At 45.1% G+C, this 16646-nt stretch overlaps 1 protein-coding gene across 1 annotated transcript in view; it reads left to right on the forward strand.

Annotated features, from left to right (window-relative positions):
- Window positions 1–10884: 10884 nt before the first annotated feature.
- The window catches only part of LOC134934141 (phospholipid scramblase 2-like), a 61779-nt gene continuing 56017 nt past the window's right edge, over window positions 10885–16646 (forward strand). The window contains exon 1 of the mRNA XM_063929641.1: window positions 10885–10991. The gene's annotated coding sequence lies outside the window, so the exon portion shown is untranslated. The remainder of the gene's footprint in view (window positions 10992–16646) is intronic.

The following is a 16646-nucleotide window of genomic DNA, read 5'->3' on the forward strand; positions in this document are numbered from 1 at the left end:
CCAAAACTCAGTGCTCAAGGGTTTGAAGCATATCCATGCTCCCCCACCCAGCTGCTATTAATCCATTCACCCCAGCACCTATTAACCTCCCCTCATCCAGCCTCTACTAATCCATTCACCCACAGCACCTATTAACCTCCCCTCATCCAGCCTCTACTAATCCATTCACCCCAGCACCTATTAACCTCCCCTCATCCAGCCTCTACTAATCCATTCACCCCAGCACCTATTAACCTCCCCTCATCCAGCCTCTACTAATCCATTCACCCACAGCACCTATTAACCTCCCCCAGCCAGCACCTATTAATCCATTCACCCCCAATCCCTATTACCCTCCTTCCACTCGGCCTCTACTAATCCATTCACCCACACCACCTATTAACCTCCCCCAGCCCGCACTTATTAGTCCATTCACCCACAGCACCTTTTAACCTCCCCCCACCAAGCTCCTACTAATCCATTCACCCACAGCAACTATTAACCTACCCCCACCCAGCACCTATTAATACATTCACCCCCAGCAGCCATTAACTCCTGACTGCACCCATTAACCCCTCTGCCCAGCACCAATTAATAAATTCCTCCCCAGCACCCTTTAAACAGTTCACCCATCCAACACTCATTTACTCAATCATACACCAAGAAGCCATTAAAAGAGTTCCTTACCTTTGCCTGGTACCTGCTCATTCAGCTCCATATTCTTCCTCTTGTACAGCCTGACAGGAGAAGGAGCTTGCATAATTGGCTGTTCGACAGGGGAGAGAAGGAGAGGGAAGGGGCCTACCGACTGTACCCATTGCCAGGCTGTAGCAAGTATAAATACATAATAGCTGGTGCAGCTGCAGCAGTGGTTGCCACCAGCAATAAGCATGACAAATACATCAGAGACATCCTTTATTTTTGTCATCCATTAAGTATACTATTATCCATCTACATTCTATACCTGTGGTGCATTTTAGTTTTGCAGTTTGCTGACACAGTGTCCACCAGTATACTATATATAGCAGTACGGTAGGCCACTGCTGTACCTACCTCTGTGTCATCACTTGTCATCCATTAAGTATACTATTATCCATCTACATTCTATACCTGTGGTGCATTTTAGTTTTGCAGTTTGCTGACACAGTGTCCACCAGTATACTATATATAGCAGTACGGTAGGCCACTGCTGTACCTACCTCTGTGTCGTCACTCATCATCCATTAAGTATACTATTATCCATCTACATTCTATACCTGTGGTGCATTTTAGTTTTGCAGTTTGCTGACACAGTGTCCACCAGTATACTATATATAGCAGTACGGTAGGCCACTGCTGTACCTACCTCTGTGTCGTCACTCGTCATCCATTAAGTATACTATCCATCTAGATTCTATACCTGTGGTGCATTTTAGTTTTGCAGTTTGCCGCCATTGTCCATCAGTATACTATTTATAGCAGTACGGTAGGCCACTGCTGTACCTACCTCTGTGTCGTCACTCGTCATCCATTAAGTATACTATCCATCTACATTCTATACCTGTGGTGCATTTTAGTTTTGCGTAGTAAATATAGTAGTAGGCCATTGCTATTGATAGTTACTGGCATATAATTCCACACATTAAAAAATGGAGAACAAAAATGTGGAGGTTAAAATAGGGAAAGATCAAGATCCACTTCCACATAGTGCTGAAGCTGCTGCCACTAGTCATGGCCAAGACGATAAATGCCATCAACGTCGTCTGCCAAGGCCGATGCCCAATGTCATAGTAGAGAGCATGTAAAATCCAAAAAACAAAAGTTCAGTAAAATGACCCAAAAATCAAAATTAAAAGCGTCTGAGGAGAAGCGTAAACTTGCCAATATGCCATTTACGACACGGCGTGGCAAGGAACGGCTGAGGCCCTGGCCTATGTTCATGGCTAGTGGTTCAGCTTCACATGAGGATGGAAGCACTCATCCTCTCGCTAGAAAAAAGAAAAGACTTAAGCTGGCAAAAGCACAGCAAAGAACTGTGCATTCTTCTAAATCACAAATCCCCATGAAGAGTCCAATTGTGTCGGTTGCGATGCCTGACCTTCCCAACACTGGACGGGAAGAGCTTGCGCCTTCCACCATTTGCACGCCCCCTGCAAGTGCTGGAAGGAGCACCCGCAGTCCAGTTCCTGATAGTTAAATTTAAGATGTCACTGTTGAAGTACACCAGGATGAGGATATGGGTGTTGCTGGCGCTGGGGAGGAAATTGACAAGGAGGATTCTGATGGTGAGGTGGTTTGTTTAAGTCAGGCACCCGGGGAGACACCTGTTGTCCGTGGGACGAATATGGCCATTGACATGCCTGGTCAAAATACAAAATACAAAAAACACCTCTTCGGGGTGGAATTATTTCAACACAAATGCGGACAACAGGTGTCAAGCCGTGTGTTGCCTTTGTCAAGCTGTAATAAGTAGGGGTAAGGACGTTAACCACCTAGGAAAATCCTCCCTTATACGTCACCTGGAACGCATTCATCAGAAGTCAGTGACAAGTTCAAAAACTTTGGATGACAGCGGAAGCAGTCCACTGACCACTAAATCCCTTCCTCTTGTAACCAAGCTCCTGCAAACCACACCACCAACTCCCTCAGTGTCAATTTCCACCTTACACAGGAAAGCCAATAGTCCTGCAGGCCATGTCACTGGCAAGTATGACGAGTCCTCTCCTGCCTGGGATTCCTCCGATGCATCCTTGAGTGTAACGCCTACTGCTGCTGGCGCTGCTGTTGTTGCTGCTGGGAGTCGATCGTCATCCCAGAGGGGAAGTCGGAAGACCACTTGTACTACTTCCAGTAAGCAATTGACTGTCCAACAGTCCTTTGCGAGGAAGATGAAATATCACATCAGTCATCCTGCTGCAAAGCGGATAACTCAGGTCTTGTCAGCCTGGGTGGTGAGAAACGTGTGTCCGGTATCCACCGTTAATTCACAGGCAACTAGAGACTTGATTGAGGTACTGTGTCCCCAGTACCAAATACCATCTAGGTTCCATTTCTCTAGGCAGGCGATACCGAAAATGTACACAGACGTTAGAAAAAGAGTCACCAGTGTCCTAAAAAATGCAGTTGTACCCAATGTCCACTTAACCACGGACATGTGGACAAGTGGAGCAGGGCAGACTCAGGACTATATGACTGTGACAGCCCACTGGGTAGATGTATTGCCTCCCGCAGCAAGAACAGCAGCGGCGGCACCAGTAGCAGCATCTCGCAAACGCCAACTCGTTTCTAGGCAGGCTACGCTTTGTATCACCGCTTTCCATAAGAGGCACACAGCTGACAACCTCTTACGGAAACTGAGGAACATCATCGCAGAATGGCTTACCCCAATTGGACTCTCCTGGGGATTTGTGACATCGGACAACGCCAGCAATATTGTGCGTGCATTACATCTGGGCAAATTCCAGCACGTCCCATATTTTGCACATACATTGAATTTGGTGGTGCAGAATTATTTAAAAAATGACAGGGGCATGCAAGAGATGCTGTCGGTGGCCCGAAGAATTGCGGGCCACTTTCGGCATTCAGCCACCACGTGCCGAAGACTCGAGCACCAGCAAACAGTCCTGAACCTGCCCTGCCATCATCTGAAACAAGAGGTGGTAACGAGGTGGAATTCAACCCTCTATATGCTTCAGAGGATGGAGGAGCAGCAAAAGGCCATTCAAGCCTATACATCTACCCACGATATAGGCAAAGGAGGGGGAATGCACCTGACTCAAGCGCAGTGGAGAATGATTTCAACGTTGTGCAAGGTTCTGCAACCCTTTGAACTTGCCACACGTGAAGTCAGTTCAGACACTGCCAGCCTGAGTCAGGTCATTCCCCTCATCAGGCTTTTGCAGAAGAAGCTGGAGACATTGTAGAAGGAGCTAAAACAGAGCGATTCCGCTAGGCATGTGGGACTTGTGGATGGAGCCCTTAATTCGCTTAACCAGGATTCACGGGTGGTCAATCTGTTGAAATCAGAGCACTACATTTTGGCCACCGTGCTCAATCCTAGATTTAAAACCTACGTTGTATCTCTCTTTCCAGCAGACACAATTCTGCAGAGGTTCAAAAACCTGCTGGTGAGAAAATTGTCAAGTCAAGCGGAACGTGACCCGTCAACAGCTCCTCCTTCACATTCTCCCGCAACTGGGGGTGCGAGGAAAAGGCTAAGAATTCCGAGCCCACCCGCTGGCGGTGATGCAGAGCAGTCTGGAGCGAGTGCTTACATCTGGTCCGGACTGAAGGACCTGCCAACGATTACTGACATGTCGTCTACTGTCACTGCATATGATTCTGTCACCATTGAAAGAATGGTGGAGTATTATATGAGTGACCGCATCCAAGTAGGCACGTCAGACAGTCCGTACGTATACTGGCAGGAAAAAGAGGCAATTTGGAGGCCCTTGCACAAATTGGCTTTATTCTACCTAAGTTGCCCTCCCTCCAGTGTGTACTCCGAAAGAGTGTTTAGTGCAGCCGCTCACCTTGTCAGCAATCGGCGTACGAGGTTACTTCCAGAAAATGTGGAGAAGATGATGTTCATCAAAATGAATTATAATCAATTCCTCCGTGGAGACATTCACCAGCAGCAATTGCCTCCAGAAAGTACACAGGGATCTGAGATGGTGGATTCCATTGGGGACGAATTAATAATCTGTGAGGAGGGGGATGTACACAGTGAAAGGGGTGAGGAATCGGAGGATGATGATGAGGTGGACATCTTGCCTCTGTAGAGCCAGTTTGTGCAAAGAGAGATTGATTGATTCTTTTTTGGTGGAGGCCCAAACCAACCAGTCATTTCAGTCACAGTCGTGTGGCAGACCCTGTCGCTGAAATGATGGGTTCGTTAAAGTGTGCATGTCCTGTTTATACAACATAAGAGTGGGTGGGAGGGCCCAAGGACAATTCCATCTTGCACCTCTTTTTTCTTTCATTTTTCTTTGCATCATGTGCTGTTTGGGGACTAATTTTTTTAAGTGCCATCCTGTCTGACACTGCAGTGCCACTCCTAGATGGGCCAGGTGTTTGTGTCGGCCACTTGTGTCGCTTAGCTTAGTCACACAGCGACCTTGGTGCGCCTCTTTTTTTCTTTGCATCATGTGCTGTTTGGGGACTATTTTTTTGAAGTGCCATGATCCATCCTGCCTCACACTGCAGTGCCACTCCTAGATGGGCCAGGTGTTTGTGTCGGCCACTTGTGTCGCTTAGCTTAGTCACACAGCGACCTTGGTGCACCTCTTTTTTTCTTTGCATCATGTGCTGTTTGGGGACTATTTTTTAAATCTGCCATCCTGCCTGACACTGCAGTGCCACTCCTAGATGGGCCAGGTGTTTGTGTCGGCCACTTGTGTCGCTTAGATTAGTCACACAGCGACCTTGGTGCACCTCTTTTTTTCTTTGCATCATGTGCTGTTTGGGGACTATTTTTTAAATCTGCCATCCTGCCTGACACTGCAGTGCCACTCCTAGATGGGCCAGGTGTTTGTGTCGGCCACTTGGGTCGCTTAGCTTAGTCACACAGCTACCTCATTGCGCCTCTTTTTTTCTTTGCATCATGTGCTGTTTGGGGACAATTTTTATGAAGTGCCATCCTGCCTGACACTGCAGTGCCACTCCTAGATGGGCCAGGTGTTTGTGTCGGCCACTTGTGTCGCTTAGCTTAGCCATCCAGCGACCTCGGTGCAAATTTTAGGACTAAAACTAATATTGTGAGGTGTGAGGTGTTCAGAATAGACTGAAAATGAATGGAAATTATGGTTATTGAGGTTAATAATACTATGGGATCAAAATGACCCCCAAATTCTATGATTTAAGCTGTTTTTGAGGGGTTTTTGTAAAAAACACCCGAATCCAAAACACACCCGAATCCGACAAAAAATTTTCAGGGAGGTTTTGGCAAAACGCGTCCGAATCCAAAACACGGCCGCGGAACCGAATCCAAAACCAAAACACAAAACCCGAAAAATTTCCGGTGCACATCTCTAGATTTCTAACAATATGAAGCTACTAGTACTTTGTAAAAAAAAAAATCAGCATTGCAGTTGAGCAGATCTATGTCGTGTGCAGCAACACATCCAATCGCTTATGGACACATACTACATAGATCCGCTCAGCTGCAATGCTGATAATTCTTTCACAAAACACAAGGTGGTCTTCAAATAGTTAGAATTCTCTAGCTATCTATACAAGTGCCGATAGCTCTGTGAATAGAGTGTCTGACTGCAATGCCACAGGCAAAGGGTTTGAAACCCGGGTATCAACAGCTTATTCATGAATGTTGTAAAAGTGTTATCGATGGAAGGAGACAGGGGTGGTCAGGTGATGCTGGGCTTCAAAAATGGGGGAAGCTACAAGTGAAAATAAGCTGCCACATGCTGTTTGCCATCCCCTTAATATTTTAGCAATTATTTCTTCTAGAGTTGTACCATAAAAAAGTTGTGTCCAGGACATGAAAACCAAACAGTAAGAAGAGGTAAGAGCACCAGCTACATAAGCCTGGAATGTTGCTTGGTTGTGTGTAGTTTCATAATGTAATTCTGGTCATTTATCTTATTATGAGGTGGCGGAGGCATAACATTGGCAGTCCTACCTTAATATGGACACTGTTCTCCTAGTGCCCCAAAACCTCCTGGGTGCTTAAAATAATTGCACAGCTTGTCTGTGGTACTAAAGCTTCGGGTACAGCAGGTGAACGAGAGCAGAGGGGAGGCCTGGGAGGACAGCGTAGGGAGGATGGGGGTTGCAGAATCACAGGGTGAACATTGATGTTATATTTGTAGAAAAAGACGAAAGATGGCACCTCATGCACTGGGTATCATACAAACATAGACATAGAAACATAGAATTTGGCGGCAGATAAGAGCCACTTGGCCCATCTAGTCTGCCATTTTTGTAACCATATTTTTATCTCAAAACTTATTTGATCCTTATTTCTTTGTAAGGAAATCCTTATGTCTATCACGTGCATGTTTAAATTTCTCTAATGTCTTATCCGCTGCCCCCCCCCAGTTTCAGTTCATGTCCTCGTGTCCTATTGCTTCTCTTCATTTGGAGAATGTTTCCCTATAAAACCCTTGATATATTGGAAAGTTTCTATCATGTCCCCCCTTTCCCTTCTCTGCTTCAAACTACACATATTGAGATTTCTTAGTCTTTCTGGGTATGTTTTGTGATGTAGGTCATGCACCAATTTAGTTGCATGGCCTACGTGATAGTGCCGTATTATCGATGATAGTGACGTATTATAAGCATTTACATATATCTTACACTTAACAATTAGGAATTGGGAACAATACAGTAATAATGCAAAGTTTGGATAATAACAGACAAACAGGTAAGATGGCCAGGCTTATAACTTTTATTTATTTCTGTGTAAAATAAAACAAACATTTTCATTAGCAAAAATATAAAAAAACAGATAGTAATGTGTGAAGTGACAAACCACATGAAAAAAAGAAAAGTTGTGCTCAGACCATCCCAAAGTATATGTCGTCCTGTTTTCTAATCACTATTTCATTATCCCACATTTAGAGGTAGAGTTTGTTATTCCATATATAACAATATAACTGTATTATAATAAATATGATTTCCAGTCCAGTTTGTGGTCCATACTATTTATTCATATAAATAATGATATATTCAATAGGAGGCTCCAGTTGATACCAGGGCTGGATTTGCTGCTAGGCAACCTGGGCACCTGCCAGGTCCTACGGGAATCCAGCCCTGATTTGGGGGGAGGGAGGATCTGGAAAATACAGTGCTGTTTGGGAGGGGAGGATCAGGGGATTCCTGGGGTGCAAGGGACAAGTATGGTTGGACCTGGCGGGGAAGTAGTCTACCTGTCATTCATCCCCTTGGGTTCCACACCCATTTGCTCACTGGCCACCAGTTTAACCACACACAAAAGGTGATACACATATATTCATTTGAGCCTACTATGCTGTGATAGAGGGAGATATGCTGTCTTGCTTGAAAGTTGCAAACTGTTACATCAAATTGTAACCAAGTTTTATTTATATAAGAATGTGCAACAATAGATCTCCACTCCTGCCCCTAAGGCTGTGATTATGGTTACTTGATTCTAATGTTATAAATTGAGGAGTGACACAATGTTGCTGAATATGTAACTAATGCCTGAAATTCTAAAATATCATATGGTGCAGGGAATGCTATGATATTGTGTTAGAAGGAGCTAATGGGGATAAGCCAGGGTGAGTAATTCCACTGCCCTGTATTAGACGCTATCTATTTAAATCTGAGTAATCTCTGACACCAATTACTGTTATTACTGATGCTCAGATACATGTACAGGAAAGATGGATTATAATATATCCCATGTGATGTTGATACCACAGTGTTCCACACCGTTTATGTAGGTTGGTATTAAGTATATATTTAAACAGCAGTCGTTACTGGTACTCAGCAATATTAAATGATGTCTATACGGGGCATATTAATAGCGTTTAAATATTGCTAGTCACATTCAGATACGTTATAAATTGTACAGGTACCAGAGGATCATGCCCCAGTTTGTCAGCTGACTGCAGTATACGTACAATGGCCCTCATTCCGAGTTGTTCGCTCGTTCTTTTTCATCGCATCGCAGTGAAAATCCGCTTAGTACGCATGCGCAGAGTTCGCACTGCGACTGCGCCAAGTAACTTTACTATGAAGAAAGTATTTTTACTCACGGCTTTTTCTTCGCTCCGGCGATCGTAATGTGATTGACAGGAAATGGGTGTTACTGGGCGGAAACACGGCGTTTCAGGGGCGTGTGGCTGAAAACGCTACCGTTTCCGGAAAAAACGCAGGAGTGGCCGGGGAAACGGTGGGAGTGCCTGGGCGAACGCTGGGTGTGTTTGTGACGTCAACCAGGAACGACAAGCACTGAAATGATCGCACAGGCAGAGTAAGTCTGGAGCTACTCTGAAACTGCTAAGTAGTTAGTAATCGCAATATTGCGAATACATCGTTCGCAATTTTAAGAAGCTAAGATTCACTCCCAGTAGGCGGCGGCTTAGCGTGTGTAACTCTGCTAAATTCGCCTTGCGACCGATCAACTCGGAATGAGGGCCCATGACACTAAATATCCGCTATGTACAGGGACAATCTAGTATCTGGCATTAACCCCTGTAGTCTCTCTTATTTATTATTAATGTCAGCTATCCCACAGCATATGAATAGAGTTTCAGGTATATAAATGCGTTTACAGACTCCTCTCTAATATAAGCAGGTTTGGTTTCTAATAATACACTATAGGTCTCATGAGTATGTTATATACCGTTTGCACAATTTTAAACATGAATGCTAAAACGGGAACACATTGCTGCAGCCTATGCGCATTTCACTCCTAATGAGCTTCCTCAGGGCACTATAAATAAGAGAGACTACAGGTGTCAATGCCAGATACTAGATTGTCCCTGTACATAGCGGATATCTAGTGTCATTGTACGTATACTGCAGTCAGCTGACAAACTGGGGCATGATCCTCTGGTACCTGTACAATTTATAACGTATCTGATTGTGACTAGCAATATTTAAACGCTATTAATATGCCCCGTATGGACATCATTTAATATTGCTGAGTACCAGTAACGACTGCTGTTTAAATATATACTTAATACCAACCTACATAAACGGTGTGGAACACTGTGGTATCAACATCACATGGTATATATTATAATCCATCTTTCCTGTACATGTATCTGAGCATCAGTAATAACAGTAATTGGTGTCAGAGATTACTCAGATTTAAATAGATAGCGTCTAATACAGGGCAGTGGAATTACTCACCCTGGCTTATCCCCATTAGCTCCTTCTAACACAATATCATAGCATTTCCTGCACCATATGATATTTTAGAATTTCAGGCATTAGCTACATATTCAGCAACATTGTGTCACTCCTCAATTTATAACATTAGAATCAAGTTACCATAATCACAGCCTTAGGGGCAGGAGTGGAGATCTTGTGTTGCACATTCTTATATAAATAAAACTTGGTTACAATTTGATGTAACAGTTTGCAACTTTCAAGCAAGACAGCACATCTCCCTCTATCACAGCATAGTAGGCTCAAATGAATATGTAAACTGCAGGTCTAATATGAGTATAGCACTGACACAGTGCTGCGCAAATATTTGTATGTGAATGCACAATTGTAATAAACACAGGAAAATATATGAAGGGAGAAACACATTAGCTTTGTTTTTAAATCTTTATTCACATTAGTTCAATTTCTGTCACCTTCTATTTACTGTCTCATTCTATGAATTTTAATATTTAGCTCTACTTTCAATAAAGGACAATTTAGTCCCATGTAAATGTATAATAAAACAAACCTCTACATTAATTAAGGTTACTGAGCATTTAAGCCCTTATTTGATATTGCTGCTGGGGATATATATGTGTCACAACAATAATTGTACCAATGACTCAGTAGTTGGATGAGTGCACCTTAATTTTATCTGGTTTCTTTTTTTTGTCCCCCTTCTTTGGGGATTTGACTCCATACACACATATATATATATATATATATATATATATATATATATATATATATATATATAAAAGGTATGTTCAGACATGTCGGCAGCGGGCATGAGGGATAGAGAAACATGTTGCATACCTCCCAACTTTTGGTATCCTTTGATCGGGACCCTCATGCTCCGGAAATAGGGAGTGACCTTGGTTGGGAGGGGGATTGTCTTGTCTGGGTGGGCGTGGCCTTATAGCATGACCCTGTTTTCAGCATTTTGGAGGCATGCCCAGCACTCCCTAAGAAGTCGGGCAGCCCCCAGCTCACCTCCCTGCACAGTTTAGATGCCATGCGCATGTGGATGGTGTCGATTCAGTGATCACTCTCAGCTCTGCAGAGCATTGGGCGATCAAAGGCTCTGCCAACCTTTCCCCGCGTGCAGGGCACTGCTGCCTGTGGGTGGGACAGCCGGACAGTGTCCGAATAGCAGGAAATGGGACAGCTGGGAGGTATGTTGTCAGCAGAATCAGATGTCAGATGGGTAGCTGCTTCTGGCTGACATAGTGTCCCTCAGAGATACGTACTGATTGTTGTTAGTTTCTTTGATCTTAATTCCTACATATTCTCTATCATTAGGGCCATAGTGAGCTTTACATTACCACCCCTTATTCCTCAATGCATTCCTTCCACCCATTTACATAAAACCACGCTTACAGTATGTGTTGATTACTGTCTATGACAATGGGGTGAGTAATTTTTCATATGCACATCCTGTCTGTAAATGTATAACCCTTTGCTGCAGAACCAGAGCACCAAATATGCCCATTCCCCTTTGCCCCATCAACCTCATTTACTAATTCACCCCCCACCTAGCATGTATAAACTTCTCCCTTCCAGAACCAATTAACTCACTGGTTCCAAAACTCAGTGCTCAAGGGTTTGAAGCATATCCATGCTCCCCCACCCAGCTGCTATTAATCCATTCACCCACAGCACCTATTAACCTCCCCTCATCCAGCCTCTACTAATCCATTCACCCCAGCACCTATTAACCTCCCCTCATCCAGCCTCTACTAATCCATTCACCCCAGCACCTATTAACCTCCCCTCATCCAGCCTCTACTAATCCATTCACCCCAGCACCTATTAACCTCCCCTCATCCAGCCTCTACTAATCCATTCACCCACAGCACCTATTAACCTCCCCTCATCCAGCCTCTACTAATCCATTCACCCCAGCACCTATTAACCTCCCCTCATCCAGCCTCTACTAATCCATTCACCCCAGCACCTATTAACCTCCCCTCATCCAGCCTCTACTAATCCATTCACCCCAGCACCTATTAACCTCCCCTCATCCAGCCTCTACTAATCCATTCACCCACAGCACCTATTAACCTCCCCCAGCCAGCACCTATTAATCCATTCACCCCCAATCCCTATTACCCTCCTTCCACTCGGCCTCTACTAATCCATTCACACACACCACCTATTAACCTCCCCCAGCCCGCACTTATTAGTCCATTCACCCACAGCACCTTTTAACCTCCCCCCACCAAGCTCCTACTAATCCATTCACCCACAGCAACTATTAACCTACCCCCACCCAGCACCTATTAATACATTCACCCCCAGCAGCCATTAACTCCTGACTGCACCCATTAACCCCTCTGCCCAGCACCAATGAATAAATTCCTCCCCAGCACCCTTTAAACAGTTCACCCATCCAACACCCACTTACTCAATCATACACCAAGAAGCCATTAAACGAGTTCCTTACCTGCCTGGTACCTGCTCATTCAGCTCCTCATTCTTCCTCTTGTACAGCCTGAGAGGAGGAGGAGCTTGCATAATTGGCTGTTCGACAGGGGAGAGAAGGAGAGGGAAGGGGCCTACCGGCTGTACCCATTGCCAGGCTGTAGCAAGTATAAATACATAATAGCTGGTGCAGCTGCAGCAGTGGTTGCCACCAGCAATAAGCATGACAAATACATCAGAGACATCCTTTATTTTTGTCCCAGGCTCAGCGGGGTGCACATCAAGGTACCAGTTTCCTAGGGCCTAAGCAGCTGCTTATAGCTGCCTAATTAGAACCTCCAACACTGTCTGTCATTCCCTAGGTTAAAACTTTACCATTTATACTTACTTTATGCAGCAACCTTCCCAGTCATTAACAGTACACTTTGCTCCCTCACTGAATGTTTATGCTTGAAATTTTTATATATACAGTATATTTTTATTTCAAAAACAAATTTTTGTAAAGTGTTCTCTGCAGTTTTCCATTCCCGCTACATTTCCATTTAAGGATTATTTAACGATCACACATACAGATGTAGCCATGCTCATCTTGCTGTAACTAATCCATAAGGAATTCATGGGGCAATCGCCGGCTTGGAATAGTCGCAGCCCGGCATGCAGAAAGCCGTGTTGCAGCAGGTCGCATCACAGCAAAGATGAGCATGGCTACATCTGTACAGTACTTGCCAACTCTCCCTGATTGTCAGGGAGACTCCCTGAAATATCTGCAATCTCCCTGACTCCCTAGCAAGTCTAGCAATCTCCCTGATTGCACCTTACACCCATTATGTAGCTGTTGTATTCTTAGGGGAAAAACAATAAATTATATATATATATATATATATCAACAAATAGAAAACCACAGCACTCGCCACCCCAGAGGCGGGGTGCAGTATCCGCACTCGCCACTAATAGGGTGGGGTGCATGTAGCCCATGGCCACCTACTCAAAAATATAGAAACAAAAAGTTCAGCACTCACCAAAATGAGCTCACTTATCCTCACAACATCAATGAATAAATGATGGGGGTTTAGTTAGTGAATTGGCCAATGCACGGAAGCCTGCATACCGCTCGCCAAGGTACCTCATGCAGGTCCTACACTATCACAAAACATAAAAATTAAAACCTGGCAACTGTATCACATAATATAACTACAAATATGCCCACTTGGTGTAAGGTGTACCTGCCATGAACTGCATGGCTTTTAAAAGGTACACTAGTCACCTGACACTGGCTGATAAATTACTAAAGGGCAGCTGACACAGGTTTAAGATAATTGGGGTGCATGAACCCCAATTTTAGGATTTTGTGATAGTGTAGGACCTGCATGAAGGTGGGGTACCTTGGCGTGCGGTATGCAGGCTTCCGTGCATTGGCCAATTCACTAACTAAACCCCCATCATTTATTAATTTATTAATTGATGTTGTGAGGATAAGTGAGCTCATTTTGGTGAGTGCTGAACTTTTTGTTTCTATATATATATATATATATATATATATATACATTCAAATGGGCTCATCAGCCCCATTCCCCTGTATTGGTTATAATAAGGCACAGTGATTCCTACGGCTACATGCATTTTTAAGGTTTCCCAAGGACGATTATTTGGAACCACTTGTAAAAAATAATACACGAGCAAGCCCTGAGAAATATCAGTGTCTTTTCTTCAACAAGTAGATTTTACTAACTTTGGGGCTCATTTACATGTGGATGTCAGTCATGTTTATGACGCGCTTCCCAGATGTAGCAGTACACATCTGCGCTCATAGGTGCTACAGTCACAATCCTCTGACATGCTATATCAAAAGTAGGCAATTACTGTATGGTTCACATGATGCACCAGACAAAATGCACAACGCCCAGTTATGGTGCCATAGAAGGATTTTACAGTAAGGGTGTAAGGAAGTGCAATGTACAGTAGCCGGCTACTGGGCGTTATACGTGAGGTTTATCCAGGTAATAAGCAGAATTTGCATATCCAAGATTGTAAAAAGAATTGTGACCAATATATACAAAGGGTTTTATTTAAATGGAGTTTCCACTGCAAGAGATGTTATTTCATATAGTAAATTATGTGCATAAAAGTTTATCACTATCCATGTGATTCCCAAGACACCAAAGGGATTTTTATCTGAGTTTGGAGTAATGCAAAAATTAGTAAGTGCAGTAACTTCTCACGTGGACAAACCATGCTGCAATCAGGTCCGGTTCTAGCCCTTGTGGCGCCCCAGGTGAAAATAGGGGCGTGGCTTCACAAAGGGGTGTGGTCAATGTGCCCCCAGTAGTATTGCCCCTGTTTGTGGCCCCAGTAGTATTGCCCCCATTTGTGGCCCCAGTAGGATTGCCCCCATTTGTGCCGCTTTAAAAAAAAAATACTTACCATCCCCGCTCCTGATGCCTGACCACTGCTGCCATCCATCTCTGGCCACTGGCGCCGCTCCTCTGATCTATGGGAGAGACGTCATGACGTCTCTCCCATAGAACCGCATAGACACTAGAGGTCAATCATGACCCCTAGTGCCTAAGTGCCACTCCCACAATGCAGTGCGGTGCGCGATGAATTCATCGTGCACCGCACACCAGTACCGGCACCGGGGGGGGGGGCACCACCAGCAGCGGATCTTGCCACGGCAGCGGCGCCCTCCGGATGGTGGCGGCGCCCCAGGAAAAAATCATGTGTGCCTGTAGCAAGATCCGCTACTGGCTGCAATGTAAGGGGGCAAATACAGATATTATGTCTGCATGCACTGTCCTTACACTGCAATTTAGCTTTGTGTCTGGACACGACCTTCCCAGATCTACGAGGGTGGTTCAATAGGTAAGGTAACAAGACCTCTCACGTGTGTCGTGTTCTCCGTTTCACTCTAAGGCCAGAGCAGGTAGACCGCTGCTTCCCCTCACAGACATTAGAATGCGCCACACATCAGCCGTACTGTCCCAGCATCCGGTGTAAGATGGCGAGGCTGGCGGACACATGGTCACACATAGAGGTGCATAGTGTGATCAGATTTCTTCATATAAAGGGAGCATCAGCAGTTGAGATTCATTGTCAGCTTCTCGAGGTGTACGGTGATAGCATCATGTCATGGAAACAGGTTTGGGTTTGGTGCACGGCCATTGAAAACTGCTTGACAGATGCACAAGATATATGCTGAAAATGAAGAATGCTTTCAAAAATAGATGTGTTAATAGTTTATTTTTATCAATTAACAAAATGCAAAGTGACTGAAGAGAAGAGGAATCTAAATAAAATCAATATTTGGCGTGTCTGCCCTTTGCCTCCAAGACATCATCAATTCTTCTAGGTACACTTGCACACAGTTTTTGAAGGAACTCGGCAGGCAGGTTGTTCCAAACATCTTGTAGAACTAACCACAGATAATCTCAATCTCAAATCCTTCTGTCTCTTCATGTAATCCCAGACAGACTCGATGATGTTGAGATCAGTGCTATGTGGGGGCTATATCATCACTTCCAGGACTCCTTGTTCTTCTTTACACTGAAGATAGTTCTTAATGGCATGGGCTGTATGTTTGGGGTTATTGTCCTACTGCAGAATAAATTTGAAGCCAATCAGATGCCTCCCTGATGGTATTGCATGATGGATACTTACCTGCTAGTGATGAGCGGGTTCGGTTCCTCGGGATCCGAAACCCCCGAACTTCACCCATTTTTTCACGGGTCCGAGCAGACTCGGATCCTCCCGCCTTGCTCGGTTAATCCGAGCGCGCCCGAACGTCATCATCAGGGCCGGTTCTTGCCCTTGCGGCGCCCCGGGCAAACGTTAGGGGTGTGGCTTAACATGGTGTGGCCGCTGAAAAGAAAAAGAAAAAGAAAAGAAAAGAAAAAAAAAAAAAGTATACTTACTGTACCCCGCTCCTGTTTCCAGACCCTGCAGACCGGCGCCGCTCTTCTCCTCGGATCTATGGGAGAGACGTCAGTCATGACGTCTCTCCCATAGCACAGCATAAGCGCTAGAGGTCAATTATGACCCCTAGCGTCTATGCCACAATGCTGTGCGGTGCGCGATGACGTCATCGCGCACCGCACACCAAAGGTCCTCTCCATGAAGGGAAACTAGACGCTTAGCGTCTGATTCCCTTCAGAGCGGGGGAGGACCAGCGCCACGAAGGGAAACCAGACGCATAGCGTCTGGTTCCCTTCTCACAGCGGGAGGGGGGGCACAGCGGGGGGACACTGCTGGGGCGCACACTGACAGTGGAGGATCTTGCCATGGTGCGGCGCCCTCCGGATGGCGCCGGCGCCCTCCGGAAGGCGGCGCCCCGGGCAAAAGTCCTGCTTGCCCGTGGCAAGATCCGCCACTGGTCATCATCCCGCTGTTGGATTCTCGCGAGATTCGTATTC

The sequence above is a fragment of the Pseudophryne corroboree genome, chromosome 6, assembly GCF_028390025.1.
Source record: "Pseudophryne corroboree isolate aPseCor3 chromosome 6, aPseCor3.hap2, whole genome shotgun sequence".
Lineage (NCBI taxonomy): Eukaryota > Metazoa > Chordata > Amphibia > Anura > Myobatrachidae > Pseudophryne > Pseudophryne corroboree.